The sequence below is a fragment of the Podarcis muralis genome, chromosome 5, assembly GCF_964188315.1.
Source record: "Podarcis muralis chromosome 5, rPodMur119.hap1.1, whole genome shotgun sequence".
In the NCBI taxonomy this organism is placed as follows: domain Eukaryota; kingdom Metazoa; phylum Chordata; class Lepidosauria; order Squamata; family Lacertidae; genus Podarcis; species Podarcis muralis.
The window spans coordinates 55,789,167-55,806,796 of NC_135659.1; the positions used below are offsets into that span (position 1 = coordinate 55,789,167).

Sequence of the window (17,630 nt, forward strand, 5' to 3'; positions counted from 1 at the left end):
AGCTATTGCCAAATATTGTCAGTTACCAGATACCATGGTAAGGCTGTTCTAAGTGCAATGCAGGGAGTAAAATGGAAGATAGCCTCTGGTCACAGGCTCACGATTAGAACCAGTTGGACTTGCCTTGCTTCACAGGCGTCGGGTACAAGTAACTACATGTGCATGTGCAATCTGTAGGATCAGGCTGATACCTTTGCTTTCGGATTATTGCTATCACAGCTATGGGTTTTTGTGACGCTAAAAGAGCTTATGTTGTGTAGCTCCTGTTGTGAAGATATTCTGGATCATCTTTCCTTAAACTCTCTCATCTACTTGAAATCACTGTAAAGGTAAAGGTACCCCTGACCATTAGATCCAGTCGCGGACGACCCTGGGGTTGCGGTGCTCATCTCGCTCTATAGGCCGAGGCGTTTGTCCGCAGACAGCTTCCAGGTCATGTGGCCAGCATGACTAAGCCGCTTCTGGCAAACCAGAGCAGCGCACGGAAACACCGTTTACCTTCCCACCGGAGTGGTACCTATTTATCTACTTGCACTTTGACATGCTTTCGAACTGCTGGGTGGGCAGGAGCTGGGACCAAACAACGGGAGCTCACCCCGTCGCGGGGATTCGAACCACCGACCTTCTGCTTGGCAATCCCTAGGCTCTGTGGTTTAGACCATAGCGCCACCCGCGTCTAAACTCTCTCATCTACTTGAAGTCACTGTAGTAGTTATCAAATACCTTCATACCTACTGGGAAACTCATTTGAATGCCAGCCTTTATGCGGTCAATGTGCAAAAGAGGAAAGAAGTAGTAGACTTGGGGAGCCAAGGGAATCCTACAAAACTTTCAGGAATAAAATGTAACGGGGGCCCCAAAGCTGAATGACCACAGAACACTACTGGAAAAATATGGGGGGGGGACTATGGAGGAGGGAAAATATTATAGACTACCCTGGAAGACAGTGTGGCTGATTGGCTCTTAAGACAGTGCTGCACCTTTTGTTGCAGGTCCCAGTTGCTAATTACTGTTTGACACTGTCAAGCGACTGAAATCAAATGTCATTAGAGGTCAAATGTTTTGACGAACACTTGAATATGCAGAGAATTTCTGGCGTGTTACTCAGTGCCGGCATTCGACAGGAATCTTTTCTGGAAGCAAACAGCTTTCAGCTGAAGTTTGGGGGGGTTTTTTGCTCTGAAGCCATCCTGTAGGCAGGGACTGCCAAGCTGCTGCCCTCCAGAGGGTGCTGGAACTGTTACTCTCACCAGTTCCAGCCAGCCCATGCTGACTGGGACTGAGGAGAGCCATAGCCCAAACCGTGTGGAGGGCACCAAGTTGAGGAAAGCTGCTCTAAGCAAACAGAGGGGAAAGCGAGGCCTTTTCAGGGCCTCAGGCTTCGGCAAGGTGTGCTTCAGCTGCCGCCTCCTACCTGTGCTCCAAGATTATGAAGGCTGCTCTACACGCAGAACTAGTGTGTGGAGATGACGCACTGCCCCATGCTAAACAGAGGAGCCATTCTTGAGGCTGTGGAGCACGCCCTTGGCCCAGAGCGATAGGAATGTTTGCTTTTCTCTGCTCCTGTTGTACTGTGCCAGAGCAGGCAGCACGTAGACAAGAAGACAGCAGAGCCCAGCTAGAGGGGGTGGGGTCAGGCCTCGCATTCCCACTGAGCAGCTTGAAGGGCATGGCTGGCTTTGGAAAGGAAGAGAGTGTGCAGGGCAGATAGCTAGCTAAGCTACAGTCCTAGAGGGTCTCCTTTCCTTGGAGCAGGGAATTGGAGGGCAAGGAATTCATATTCCAGGTCAATGTGAATGTCAAGTAGGGATCGGTTAATCTGCCTATTTTTTGTTTCTCTCCTTTTCTTCTTTTTCCAGCCTTAAATTCAGATGTCTATGTTCCTGCTTCAGTTTTTTTTAAAAAAAATTAAAAACAAGTTATGAAATTCATCAACATCGTAATAGATTTTACTGCAAATTTCTCCTAGTTTCTTATTCAGTTTTACTGAATGTACACATTTTTTGCAAAGCAGTTTTCCCTTTAAAAATGCATTTCTGAATGTCACTTTCACTAACATGCACACTTAAATGCACACTTTGCCTCAGTATATGCATTTTTGTGCACATTGCTTGGATGGAGAACTGCATTGCAAAATTCAGAGAAATGCAAATTTCAAAAGATGGCTGTGTTTTGGTTTGCGTATTGCTTCAGGAAGTGTAGATTAGGTAGGCTTGTCATTACATGTGAATTGAATCAAAATTCTCCCCATCCCTAATGTGATATTATCAGTAAATGGAAGTCTGGGCCAAAGGCAGACTTGTGCTGCTGTTGATTTTTCTCCCAAAGGAAAATTTCACATTTTTCTCTCTGTAAAAATATGTATCCATCCTTTAACATATTGACACAAATAATAACTATCTGTCATCTATCTATCTATCTATCTATCTATCTATCTATCTATCTATCATCTATCTATCATCTATCGGTATACTTTAAAATGCTTCCAAAATTTATCCAGGCATTGCTAGATTAGTGTGATATTTGTCTTGAATATATTGCCATAATATGAGCCATACTGCTGGGGATATTTGAAGCTTTCCCTAGGAACTGTGGGAAGTGCCAAGAAAACCTAAGACAATATTTGATCAGAGATCATGGTGGCCCACAGAAAATGAATGTGCGTACCATGGGGCAATAAGAGCTTTGAATCTATATTATCTGCATTCAGCTCTGCTGGTTGCTTCTTTTTCTTTCCTGCCCAAGATTGATGTGGAAGGTTTGAAGTGCTAATTTGCAGTCATTAGCACCTCATTCTCCCAGTACCCCTTCTCTTTGAGAACAGTAGCCATACTGTCTGTCAGGAGATGTTCCTAACTCATGCTCTTAAATTGTATTTTATTGTACATCTGTTGTTTGGCTTGTCAATGCCTCTAGGGACATGTTTTCTTTCTTGAAAAGCTATATACAAATTTATTAAACAGATACATTTAAATGGATGCTCCATCTCTGTGTACCTCATGAACTTGCTGCAAGCCAAGAGTCAAGTTACGTAAATGAACGAATCTTCAGGCAAAACATTAATGACCACCTTGGTTTCCCCGCTGTTCAGTTCCAATATCATATGGTGCCTTGCAAGACTGAGGGTTGTTGGAATTTTAGCATAATGAAATCTGCAGTAAGGAATTGGAACAGTGTTCGGGTAGCACTTGCAGGGCTCACTTTTGCACTGGTAGTTTGAATGCTTGGAAAATTCATTCTCTGCGAATTCAGATGATGAACAGTCCCAATCTGTACCTCCTACACTAATGTGAGAACTGGAACCCATATGTCTTTGGATTTTGCACTTTTCCAAAATTTCTGATGTGATTCCTAGGCTCAGGATGCATTTTCAAACTGCATATTCAGTGAAATATGCTTTGAAATGTGTGGTTTGAGAGGAAATGCATTCCGAAAGGTGCGTTTCGTGAGACAATTATGTTCAAAATGCATATTCTTTTAGATACCTATTTAAATGCATTTTTTGAGAAAATTAAATAGAAAACTATAAATAGATAGCTAGGTAGAAATATAATAGACTGATGTCGAAACGGGACAGGACAGTCTTCTGAATAAACACATCAGAAAGAGGCATGGGCCAGAAACAGGCTGATCCATCCATTCATTGACCTAATGAAATAGATGGGGCAAATCTTATAAAAGAACATGAGATATGCTACTGTGCTTGTGTCCCATCAGTAGGCATCTGATTGGCCTCTGTGGAAACAGAATACTGGACTAGAGAAGCCTTTGGTTTGATCCAGCAGGGCTACTCTTGTGTTCTAAAACCGTACTATTTCCTTTGTTAATAAAGACCGGCCTGTTTATTTATATACTGCATTCCTGCCAACATACTCAAGTTGGCTTTACGGTTTAGAATAAATCTCATTTTCAATGTATGTTTCAACTAGATTCTTTTTAGCCCCGGATATATACTCCTACATTCGGAGGCCTCCACTTGAGCCTAGACTTGCAGCCTGAAATGGCAGCCGTTACTTGAGAACAAGAAGGCACATCACTGGAATAAAACGACTTCAGTCGGAACCCAAGGAGGTTGCTCTTAAGCTCAGCTGCTTTCCTTCCAGCAGCTGGAAAAATCCAGTTCCAAACAGTTTGGATAGGATTCAAGAGGCGAAAACTAAGGGGGCGGAGGGGGAAGAGAGAGGAAGGAAAGCTCGTGGCGTTGTTGCGAGGTTAAAAGCACCTTGCTTGAGAATGCCGTCTCCCATTATTGATCGGAGAGTCCTTCCTGGTAGGACGGAATACGTCGCTATAATACTGAGGTAAAAAGGAAGCAGCTGGATTCCTCCCAGTTGGGTGCTGTGGAAAAGTGGCCATGTTGGGCAAGGGGTCTTCTGTGTGGTAGGAAATAATCTTTCTCCACAACTACAAAAGCACAAGAGTCTTTTCTGAACGTGCTGTAGGATCCCGCGGCAGTATACAAAGGCCTTGCCATCATGGCGTCTCTTCGTCTCCTTCAGGCAGCGGCCCACAGAGTTCATGTGGTGTGTGGGGAGAAAGAAAAGGGGGGAGGAAAAGAGGGAGACTATAAATGCTGGATTCCTGCTTCTAAGTTCATCTCTTTCCCTCTCCCCCCCACCGCCCTCCCCAATTCCAAATTGCTGCTGCAAGCCTTTAGAGGGCCACTTATGTTGATCCAGATGTAAGGAAAAGCCTCCCACTCATCCTCTTGCTCTCCCTTGATTAAAACATTATAATTCTTTAATCTCTCTGAATTGAGTTTCTTCCTTAAAAGCTGCCTGTTCTCTTTGATACACCAAAGCAGTTCTTGTCACGCTGCCAAAGGAGGCCGAGTAGAGTGTCACACAGCTCAAACTTTTACAAGCTGAGTGAGCAGGAAAACAAGCAAAGGCACACAGGCAAGCAGAGAGAAAGAGAGATACAGAAAGAGAGAAAGAGGGCTGATATCTTCCATTTTATTTTAATTTTTTTGGGTTCCTTGCCGAAGAGAAAGGAGAGCGTGCTTTTCCCCGTTTTGTTTTTTGTTTGAAGCTCAGCCATAAATATAATTAACTTTTCCAGCAAACGTGATGGCCAACCTCTGAGAAACTTGGACGAGGAGAAAAGGGGGGGTGGGAAATGACGTCACCGCGATCTGGGGGTGCCTTTCGCGCTGCCTGTCAGAGCCGAAAGAAAAGAACAGGGCAATAAAACAACGGCTGCCTCTGTCTCCTTCGTTAAACACGGCACTAATTGGATGTTAATTTCTCTTTGCTCTTCTCGCTGTTTGATTGTAAGAACTCTCCTCCTCTTTCTCTCTCCCCCCCCCCCCTTGCAAGACTCTTGCCAGTCGCAGGGAGTCTATACTGTACATTCCCCCTCAATTGTGGGCTCAAACAATTCAGAAGCCCAGGCAGTATTAAAAGAGGGAGGGAAGGGGGGGGGGTTGGATTTAGGAGTTTCACGAAGCTCAACATTTTCCTTTCATTGCCCTGTACAGAGTTCGGAGTATTTTTTTTCCCCCTCCCTTGCGTTCTGTCCAGTCTCCTTGGCAGCACGGGGGGGGGGGGGGGGGAGAGAATTAACCCAACCACTGCCCAACTCCATGTGTTGAAACAGGCATTTAGGGGAGCCAGTGCAGGCAGGAAGCTGTTGCCGTCTTTGCTGCCCAGGTCACCCTTAAAGGGTGTTTGTGTTTCTTAGCTTGGATGCTGGAGGGTGCTGAGTGCATCTGATCGATCCATAATGTACCCACGCGCACACACACACACACACACACACACAGACACGCACAGAGTGGTGCAGTGGAAAAAGAGGTAAGTTAAGAACAGGCTTTGAGGGAGAGCAGGGGGGGATTTACCAAGGGAGATGGTGGGTGGGTGGAGAGAAAGAAGGAGAAGGGGAGGGGAAGGAGAGGAAGGAGGTGGAGGGTAGAAATGTGGGAGTAAAGTCCTACCTGGGATCGGTGCCAACTTCCTGCACAGGGCTGCAGACCCGCAGCTTTAAGCAACCCACCAGAGGCGACTTTTCTCTCTTGTCACAAATCCAAAAGGCAAGGAAGGCAACAGGAACAGGTACAACAGATGCAAAGCAGCCTTCTTTGCCAAGGTGCTGGTGGGTAAATCCTTCTTCCCCCCCCCCCTCCCTTCTCCAATCCTTATTGCAGCTAGCTGTATTTTTTCTCTTTTAAGGATCCTTTCAAGCAGGCTGGATAGAGGCTTTTTTTGTTTTTCATGACTATATATCTCTATAGAGAGAGATATTGAGGGATTGAATTCTCACGCCAGTTTCTCCTCTCCGTTTGGATTAACATGCAGAAGATGTGCCTGTCACTTTGCTTACTGTCAGTGCCTGTTCAGGGATGGGAGAGGGCTTTGTTCCGCGCTGCCTGGGAAGCTGTGCCAACTCTGACTTGGCAGCCGAGCCAGAGTGGGCAGGGAGAACGCAAAGAGAGCGAGCGAGAGAATGACTGCTGAGGCTTCCAAAGTGGGAAGTGGCTGTAGGCCCATTTCCGAACGAGGCAGCTATTCACTCTGCCCCCTTCTTCTTTCTTTCTCTGTCTCTTTCTAAGACTGGCACGGACAAAATGGAAAATGTGGGGGCCTGTCTGCTCTCCTCTGGCATGTCCCGGTGGGTTGGTTTTCTTTCTGTCTTTTCTTTATCTCTCCCTCTCTTTTTAAAAAAATCATCCTCACCTGCCTCCGTTTTTGTTTTGTTTTTGTTGTCTCTTAGCTCCATTTTTCAAACGGCAAATGAGGCATTTCACAAAAGCGAAAATGCTTCTTGCATAACTAAGATGATGTGGGGGGTGGGTGGGTCTTGTGTTTTTGTTTTTGTTTTCCCGCCCTCGTATCTCTCTTGGCTGGGTTAAAGAACTGTGCCGCCACCAGCATCCCGAGTTCAGGACAGTAGGAGCCAAGATTTATTTTACGTGCGTACATTGGGGAGACCGGGGGATGCTTGTTGGGGAAGCAAGAGGGTGGTTTAGGGTGTTGGTGTGCTGAGGTTGGGGGTGTTTTTTTGTTCTTCGTTTTGGCCCTTTGGAGGGTGTTCCCACAAAAAGCTGCAAAACTTTCCGTGCACTAGCTCCTGAAAAGTCACTGGAGTGTTTGGCCGGTTTTTTTGTGGGTTTGTTGTCTTTTTAAAAGTATGTTTAAAGACCATGTTAATAATGGGAGACCGTCCCAGGGGCACGCTAACCAACGGTTCCAAGTGCTGGAATTCCTGCCAGCCTCCCTTTGTGCCAGCCTCTTGTCGGCCTTGGCGTCTCATTCGGATGAAGCCTGGCATGCAGGCACCGCCCATTTCTTGGCGCTGAGCTGCTATAAGAAGGAAAAGGGAACGCAGGGTGGGGGCTGTCTCACTCAAACTGGCCTTGCTCGGAGTGGGGGGGGGGAGAAAACCATTCCTGATGATTGTCCAGATAATCGGAACTAAAGAGAGCGACTACCGAACAACAAAACCTTTCTCCTTCATGGCACGTCTCTTTCGGGTACGAAATCAAATGTAGCTCTTTTAGAAATGTTTGAAAATGCCGTTTTTTTATTTGTCCAAATGTTCTGGCGCGTGCTTGCTGCTACATCCTCCTTTCCCTGCCGCAACCTTCCCGCTTTTCGTGGGGCTAAAACATACAAGGTTTTTCAAAAACAAAAAAACCAGACAAACTGATGTGGGGGTTTTTTTATTTATTTGTACTGCCCAGCCATAGATCAGGGCTCTTTTCTTTATTCTGGTTCTGAAAAAAAATACTTCGATTATGGGTACCGGGAGGAGGGGGGCTGGGTGATTGGGGTTTTTTTTCCTGGATTTTTGCCACACTACGCAGCAAAGAGGAAATTGTTGAATCATGTCAGAACTGCAATTCAACATGGCAGCCTTAGCTGAGAAAGTATGGCTTTACAACGTTGAAAGAAATGTCTTTTGTGGCAAGAAGTCTCTATTTTTGAAGGCATGGAATTTGGCAGAGTTAGGTTGACCAAGAATTGGAGCATAAATATTCCCTTGGATTTTTATTTTATTTTTCAGGGAGGGGGATTTTATGTATAGCCTTCAAGAAGAAAAGTTCGGCCATGTTATTCCTCATCTTGGTATTTTGCAAAATGTTAACCATTTACGAGCTGTTCTGTGTCTATCATTTAGATACCGTTTTTATATTTTTTTTTCTTTGTTTTGGCTTAGCTGGCATAGATTTTGGACTTGGGGAGGGCGGGAAGAGCAATTTGGTGCACGTTTGGTAGATTTCTGGCATCCTTCAGGGTTGAAGGATGACATCATCACTTGGTCTTTATTGGGAGAAATCTAGATGTAGCATGGAGGCAACTGGAAAGAGTAAAATGGGATGCTTTTCCACAGTGCCCACCTCATTTCATGTTTAAAGGTTTGTCCTTTCATAGGGGTAGCTCCACCCTTCCGTTGCCACTGGTGTAAACTTTGATGGAATCCACCACAGCAAACGAAGCCCCTCTAGACATACACTAAAGGAATGGAGCTCAAGGGCTGTGCTTAGTGTCTGTAAATCTGGCCTCTTTATGTCAAGCTTAATTTAGGCCCCTGTTGTCTAAAACAAAAGAATATTGTTTCCCCAAGAGTAACAGATTCCTCTTACAGACAACTGCTTCCTTCTAAATGTTTTGTGATTAACAAAGCTCCCAAAATGGGGGGCAAACCCTTGGAACAATAAACAGAAATTTCAGCAAGGGCTTCTAAATGTTAGTGTTGAATGCAAAGGAACAAATGCTCTGTGACCCAGGAGTGCCGCAGCTAGAACTCTCATTGAATGCCGGACATGACTTCTCAAACTCTCTGAAAACCGGGCCTTGTACAAAATCTTAGTTTCCCTAAATACCCTGCTCCCTGTTACCAGAGAGAAAGAGAGATTTCCGGCACTGAGGATAGACTTGTCCCCTTGCAAAAAAGGACTTACTACCTAATCTGAAGAGAAATCCCCCTTCACAACCTGTGGAACCATCTCCTCCTCTCTGGCTTGCCAGTAACTCCTGCACAAGAAAATCGCTGGTCCTCTGCACATAGCGTTTATAACACAGTGGGTTGTGTTTAAGGACCCAGAATGAGGTGACTGAAAGTTAGGATGCCTAAAATTCTCTCTGTGTGTTATTTGTTAGGATTTTTGGCTGTGATTATTGCTTCAGAGTGCTTTTTTGAGCATGGAGTTAAATATATCTGGATTGGGATATTGAGGTCAAAATACTCTTTTGAAAACCTGGATTCCTGTTGCAGGAGCATAGTTTGCGCATTTGCTATGAACCCATCATTTTGGACCTGGCTTGCCTTTTGCTTCTCAGCAAAAGCAAGAGCTAACTTGTATTTTGATGTCCTCAACTCTAAATTGGCCAGAGGATACAATGCACTACTCTTGCCATGATTAAGTGTTAACACAAGCCCACCTATTCCAATGGAAATGTGATCTCACTGTTATTTAACTGTTTGAATGTATCTCCTGCCCTATCAAGTAGGCCAAGGGTAGCATGCAATATTTTAAATCATCCTTTCCCAACTGGTACCCTCCATATGTTATGGTCTACAACTCACATCAGCCCCAGCTCCCTCACAATGCACACACCCATCTCAATGCCATCCAACTCTCTTGAAGGCCTGGAGTGTACTTTTATGAAAGCTTTAGAATCATGCTGAAATAATGTAAGTCATACTTAACACAGTCTGTGTGGATGCATTAAAAATACTGCATGGTGACCTTTACAGGCAAAAGTAATGAATGTGCACACAACAGCTGGAAGCAAGGTGCATAATGGGAATGCTCAGCATCACCAGGAAGGATAAATTCAAACATCTGTATCTCACTGAGTCATATTTTCTCAGTTACTCACCACTGAATATATTCCATAGTGATGGGCGAGCCCAGTCCAGCTCTCCCCAGTAATCAGTTGGACTTTACGAGCACTCCTGTCAAATGCCCCCAAAGGCTCAAAGTTTTTTCCCCTGGGCATTCAGTAGCAACACTATAAAAAAGCCCATTTGATCAAATTGCTTGGTAATGATGGGGTAGGCTGCTGGGAAGATCAGAGCAGCAAGATATCAACCCCATTTCTAGTTGGGAGTAGCTCAGAAGGTACTGGACACAGTTCAGAATAGATGCTTTCAGCAGGAAGAGTCCATATTTCGAGCTCCTTTGAAGTTTCGCACAATCTTTAATATTCGTCTGTACAGATGTGACACCTTTGCTAAGTTTAAAACTTGGGTTGCCTGTAATTTTCTGGAAGGTGCTCTAAATGAGAGGTGCAAAAATTCTGGTTTTGCATGCAGCTTAAAAGTTGGGTCTAGCGACTGGCACCAGGCTTGCCAAGGTAGGGCAGGGATCTTGTTCATACTCCTCTGAAGTTGGCTGCTGTACGAAGCACTTGGCTGTTGTCATTGCCACCTCCTTTCTCATCTTTTCCCAACACATTTCTCTCCCTTGCCATTTCCTCCCCTATTCCTTCTAGGAAGAAATCTCCATAGCTCCATAGATCAGTGGTTGGTGATTATATTCTCATTGACTACTTTGCTTTGAGCCCAATTTCCTGTGTGGGAAGCAAAATTCAACATAGCTAACATCTTTGCTCCATTTTCTTCCCTATCTAGTCTTATGCCCACATGAACCATCCTCATTGACTTCAGTGAACTTCTCCTAGAATTTCCTCTGTGATAAATAAATGCAGCATAGCCCACAGGACTGTAAAGCTTAATGCAGAACTATGCCCTCTCTTTATAAAGGCATGCTAGAATAACATAAGCCCTTTTCCTCCTTGTGACTATTGAGCAACGTTGTTCCTGGTGAACACCTTCTAGTTGGCAACATTAGTAGGTCCTTTCTTTTTCTAGGCACAAGTCCATTTTGTGGGTCCATGAATTTATTGCTACCAAATAATAATAATATTACAATATACCACTATGGGTTACCCCAGCGACTCTGGGCAGCTTCCAGCAAATTAAAACACAATACAATATCGAACGTTAAAAATTCCCTGAACTTCCCTGAAGAAATATAGACATTTTATCCAGCAAAACCTCAAAGTTTCCATTTATTTTGTCTTTTGTCACACTTTCCAACAGGTGACATTTCAGCACCCTTAATGAGCCACAGTTTGTGGGCTTCTTTGATTTAAATGCATGGTGTGATCTTAATGTACAAGTGTTTAGTATGATAGCATTCAGGCCTTATAAGTGAGCAGCATCCATTTAGCCTGGTGGTGTACCCCTTTAATTTTTTGTGTGTGGAAATTTAACTTCAAAGTCTGCATTTCCTTCCACCCCAGAATGCACAATTCAGCATGTAGATGCCAAAAATGTGTGTGGCTTGTTGTCACTGTACATCTAAGTAACTTGGACTTCCTTTTTACATAGCTTATCCTCCACATGCACACCCTTAGCAGATCTCCTTACACATCTGATGAACTCCTGTCTTTAAAAGCTTGTTCCAAAGCCAATCAGTTAATATCCAATATGCTGCTGCTGCTCTTGTTGTCTTATTCCAGCTAAGCTATACACCAGGGGAGGAGAACACAGGTATGACAGGGGCATATTTATGGGTGTGTGCATTTGTTTCAGAATGGAAGAAAATGTTTGCTTGTTCGGTTCAATTCCCATTCATTCTGAAATCAACACAAAGAAGAATGAATGGGTATACAAAGGAGTCCCATTCAATTTGCACCCATTTGTGCCGCTTGGGGAAAGGGCTTACGCCTTTCTCTCATGGTGGCAGCAGAGCCCCTTTGGCTGCTGCCATTTCATTTACTCAAAATGTCCCTGGTGTGTGATCCCAAAGCATTCTGTGGAGATAGCAACTGTCAGTAGGAGAAGCAAGTTTTTGGAGCAGTTGCCATCTTCTAGGAACATAGGAAGCTGTGTTACACCAAGCCATTAATCCATCTAGTTCAGTATTGTCTGGCAGTGGATCCTCAGAGTTTCAGGCAGAGGTTAAACTTGGGATCTTCTGCATGCAAGTCAGATGTTCTACCACTGAGCTACAGCTGTTATCCCAATAATGTCCCAGGACAATGAAAGATCCAGAGGATTCTGGGTAAATAAAATAGTGCACTCATCTCTCCGGAAAAGCCTTAGAAATTATTGTCATTATTTTTTTCCTTTTTAAAGGAAAACAATATAAGGGAAACAAACAGAATAATGAACCAAATGTGGGTGCAATGAATACATTATAAAAGATTGTGATTTCAACAAATGAAATGAAAGCATTGTTTAATAATATGAATGAAGTAAGAAAAAGGTTTTATTGCACACCACTGATTTTCGACTGTAAAGAGATCTTGTATTTTTTCTGCACACTTTTGTTATTCTTTGCTCCACTCTAAATAAGTGTGGGCCTTCTTTTTAATCATAGGTGTGCAAAGCACCATCTCTTTAGCCTTTGGCATTGAGACAGGAAATTGTATAGCTGAAGCATCCTCGGCTGTGCTTAGCCAGCCTAGTCCTATTAATTCACTTTAGCTGGGCATGAGTGCAAATATTGGCTTGAACCATCCACCACAACTAAAGTGCAATGCTATGCTGAGTAAGGGAAACAGAGTTATCTGGTTCATTCTCATCTACCAGGCCAATCTAGTACAATAACATTAATTTGGTGATTGTGTCAAGGACTGAGCTCCTAGGATGCTCAAACTGTCCTTAGGATGCAGAGGAAGGAGACAGTGGGTAGCTATCTGCTGTAATGCTGACATGGACTTGTGAATAGGATGGAGAATAAATTTGGTTCAGGTCTTATTTGAAGTGAGAGAACCAAAATCGACAGATCATTCCATCCCTATTTGTGAATACAAGGGAGTCAGACTACGCATTAAAGGCAATATCATGAGTGGAGTATTGTATGTAATGCATTATCTTCAGCCTGTACTTTTGTCACAAATATATTTCTCTTACCATCATTATTTCACTCTATTTATCACTAGGGTGCCCTGTCTTTTATTTGGTTTTTTGTGTACCCTTTGTGGCACAATTTAAAGTTAATGTGATGAGCTGAATATTTCACAGGAGTACAAAGTGCTGGTAATGCTCTAAATCCCCATATCTTACCTTAAAATTGCCATAATAAGTAAGGATCAGGTCCTCGATTGAAAACCTCACTTATCAAAGCAGGTGGGAGCATTTCTATATGGTTTATCTCACTGATGCTTGACTGTTCCCTTTTGTTTGTGCATCCTTATGTACATATTTATTTCTGCCTATTCCCATGTCTCTAATACTAACAGGTCTATGTAAACAGCCTCTTAAATCAATTGCTTTGGTTTTTCAAAATGCGCTGAGTAGAAGAGATACTATGACAAAGTTTCTCCTTTTCTCAAGAGGCCATAATCTCCTCTCATGCCTAGCTGGACTTCCAGTGCGCTGCCCATGTGATCTGTAACCCAAGCTGATCTATAGCAGGGCCCTATCCTGTTAAGATTTTGATAATATTTCATTTCATTTCTGATATACCTAGAGGACTTGTTTAGTTTGAAATTATGCATAGATGTGTATTTCCCATGTGCCATTTATGTGGGGAAAGGAAATGGAGAGTGTTGCCTTGCAATCTGTCAATCTGTCCCATGCTATGCAATTCACACAGTTAAGATTCATAAATTTAGTATGTCCAACATATATATACAGGAGTGACTTACACATCATAATGCCCAGTCATGCCTTGCTCCTTTAACTGGGCTGTCTCCAATGGCCATTTATATCTGGGAGAAGTCTAGCATCTTCAACTCCCTTTATGATCTTTTGAAATTTGCCCTTTTCCTTAAAGAGGAGCAGGCCACCTCTAGTTTCATTTGAAGGAAACGGAATTTGGGACGCAGTGGAGTCCTTGGAATCAGAGCAGCTGCTTTGTGATTTGGTTGTATCATGCATGTGTTCTGCACAGAGATTAATAGTCATTCCTAAAGCATGCAGCAAGCATGCCATTCTACAACTGATGCCCCACCTATGCACAATGAGTATGCCAGTCTTCAAACTAGGCCCACCATCCACCTGGTTAATGTACTTGCAAGAGAAAAAAATACTATTAAGTGTGCAGCTTAGAGATTATTCTTTCAGTGGGAAATTGAAAATAGGAAGAGGCTCCACGGGGCATGTCCTGATCTAGTATATAACCTTTAGAGACTAACTGAATTAAACAAGACAGATATGCCTTGACTCTCTTTTTCCATGGTCTTCCTAACGTACCTAGCTGGGAATTAAGTTCCCTTCAGTGCTTTGTGTAGCTTTTACACAATGACCTGCCCTGATCCTTGCTATTAACTGAACAGACTTTGGCTTATGAGGTTGGATTTCAGCAAATTTCCTTGGGATGTGCTGAGAAAGCAGTTCAGCTAATCGTCTCTTGACCGTTGCTTGTAAGACTTGACTCACTGCTGTATGCTAGATGAACCATATAACTGATGCTACCAACTAAGTCTAACTGGTTTTTCCCAAAAAGAGACCAGTATCACTTGATCATCTCTGGGAAAGGGTGTGCAGCTGATTTATGCACCCCTATCAACTCTCGTCCCCCCCCTTTATTTTTGCTTTGGTACATTCCATTGAGGGGCATTGTAGAATGTGTTTCCAGTTGCTTGCTTCCAGAGTAACATTTGAACCAACATTTGATCCCAAACATTTTCACTAGATATTTGGCCCTAGAGTGGCACCCTACCCCATTCTGCCAAGCACCAAGCTTTGAAACATTTCTAACTCTGGACCATTATATCTTATGTCTGGTATCTGGCCCTACTGAATAACTCTCACTAAGAGTTAATCTGTGCTCTGCTGTCACACCGCTATGATTTTAAAAAATGAAGATTACTCCCAGAGCAAGCACCTCTTCATTTATAATAAATCTGCCATTAACTATACAAGGATGTCTCTGGCCTTAGCAGCAGAAGTAAATAACTAAATAAATAATACAGCTAAATAAGGTGGTTTGAAAGAATTGCCTTCCAGAGAACTAACAGACCATGCCTTCATATTTGCATTTGATAAAAGCGTCATGTGAAATATTACAAATGTTGCTACACTAGTCTCAAATTACTGTCAAAGCATTCTTATCAGCTCTAATGGCATGCCAAACAATAAAAGGGTCATCACCAGTCCATTTAAGAGATTGCTATGTGGTTTGTTCCTTCCTATAAACATTTTAAATATGTCCACTTGTTCATTAACATAATCTGCTATACAGTCTATCTTTGTTTCACTGTTGCTGCCAAAAGCTCCACCAGCTTTCAATATTTTGCCAGCAAAATCCAGGCTATTACCAATAAATTTCTCACCAAAACTGTATGCTTCCTCATGGCATATAGCTTCAGCCCTGATGGTAACTTATATACAACAATATATTTAGTTTTTAAAACAATATTTGTCCAAAAATCCGTCGCTTATTTGAAGCTCAACTGGATATGCATAAAATATAGATCTGCGTGATTTCACTTCCAATTTCTACCAAATTATTTTAATTTTCAATAGCATGTAATACCTTTGACATAACATACAGCAAACATTTTTATCTGAGTTTTCATTCAGTTATATCACGGCCTTTTCTTACAAATATATATTCAGTGAGCATTCAGAATTGCAACTTGTAGGCCTTTTCCTATCTGAAAGCACTCAAATTCCAAGAAGGAAATCAGCCTGTAGAAGGATCTTCCATGTGTGGATATATTTCTTTGGATTGTGAACCAGATGCATAAACTGGATGTGCAGCTGGATGCAGATGCCGTCAACCTACATTACGTGGGTTTCAATGGGAAGCACATCTCCCTTCAATACTCTGGTGCAACTAGTCTTGTGTAACAATGGGACTAGAACTGCAGAGGAATAAGGATTCTTTGGCTCAATTCCCATTAGTATTTCATATATCTTGGATGAGAAATAGCCTCTCAGATACCTTATGAGGTCAACACTGCTTTTAATTCCTGTATTTAGCCTTTAATTTGCAAATACTGGCAACAAACAAGAATGGTTCTGAATTTTGCCCTTCAGGTCATTGTAACTTATAATATATATATAGGGGTTTTGAGCTCTTCTAGAGGAACTATAAGCTGTTCATGAAACATCTTTCTCCTTGTCAGTTCTTCTTCATTCTTTTTCTGTTGTGATGGGAAATCATGTCTTACGCAATCATCAGAACATGGTTATTGGCTTCTTTCACAAATATTTCTGAAGGATTCCTTAGCCAGAACAACATAGGCTTTATATTGATTACCACCTTCATACTGATCTCTACGCCTTTCTTCCTGGTTCTCAAGACTCTCCAAAGGCCACGCCCTTCACATCCTCCTTGAGTGCTTTTGCCTGGCTGGAATGTGTCCTTGAAGTTTGACAACACCTCTTGCTAGTCTGGATGGAGGATGGAGAAATGTGGAAGTGGGAGGGAGTGTCTGTAGAACCTCTGGCTGTTGTGTGGCTGGAATGTAGCCTATTGTACAAAGCTAAGAGTCCCATCCATTGCCCTGCCCACTCTGGACCCATTCACCGCAGGCCCACTGCCCTTTGAAAGTTGCCCAGGAGGGAATGCAGTCCTCAGGATGAAAAAGGCTTCCCATTCTGCCCCATGATCTAGATTTGGAGTGGACAATTGGAGGACTTAACACGTCCAGTGGCAATTATATTCTATATAAAGCTTTGAGCTTTTTCAGATAGCTGGTTTGTCTGGTGATGCTAGTAGTAAAATGTAGTGGGAATGAAATATTTGATGGATAGGGTCCTAACTAAGCATGGGAGGTAGGCACTGCCATCACTGGTTTTGTGCCATCTCACTGATCTTATCCATCCATTTGGGCATAATGAGATCAGCCTGGGGATTTCAACAGCAGGGATCATAACTCTCTACATAGAAACTCCTTTCAATATTGTATTATAGAATTGTCGATACTATGAATGACATGTTGAAGACTGTAGCACCAGAATATGCTAGCAGTCAAGATATGGTGTTCACACTCAAGCTACAATTCAGTTATGCTCAACTATTAATTACTACTACTGCAGGTATTGATGAAAGATGATGTGGTCCTAAAAAGAAACTGGATTTTCCCTTGCAAGCCCTCTTCCTGGTGGCATGAGGAGCCATCTAGTGTCAGTGCTGTCCATCTGGCCAAAGACCTTCTGCTGAGGGAACCCTAACTGTGCTTTTATTGAAATATTTGTGGAGCTTCCCACCGGTCAGGAAAGTTTGACACTGCCAGGTGGTTTCCATTACCCTGCTTTCTTCCCATTGGGAATTTTCCTGAAGAATTTTCCCCCCCGTATGTCCCTTTTTGGCTAAGACGTATAAGCTGAGTCATGTTTCTACTTGTGCCAGGAGTAGGCTAGTCCTAGGAAAGGCGTGTTTCTCCTTTAAGATCAGCAGATTCAAACTTCAGGAGCAATAGCATGTTAGAAACCTCAGAAGCTGGTCTTTTTAGGCTTAGGTCTTCTGTTCAAATAGCAGGAAAGGAAGGTGTGTCTCTGTGGAGCTTTGATGTTCCCTATTTTTTAAACTGAAAACACACACTCATATCCTGGCCTCCCTCTCCTCTCCTCTCCCCTCCCTTTCGTTTTTTGTCTCCCTCTTTTGAGGCGTGCAAAATGGCTGCCGCCTGGCCAACATATCTTCCGTCAGGAAGGGGAAGCGAAGAGGCTGGGACGTGGCTCTCTGGCTATCTTCGGCCATGTTAGGACCTAGCTCT

The 17,630-nt window shown here is 43.1% G+C and overlaps 1 long non-coding RNA gene across 1 annotated transcript; it reads right to left on the bottom strand.

Annotated features, from left to right (window-relative positions):
- Positions 1-2,857: 2,857 nt before the first annotated feature.
- LOC144327810 (uncharacterized) lies at positions 2,858-6,120 on the bottom strand. Its single transcript, XR_013392949.1, has 2 exons — positions 5,936-6,120; positions 2,858-4,493 (listed from the first exon to the last, which is right to left on the bottom strand). It is a non-coding gene; the product is annotated as an uncharacterized LOC144327810 (long non-coding RNA).
- Positions 6,121-17,630: the final 11,510 nt, after the last annotated feature.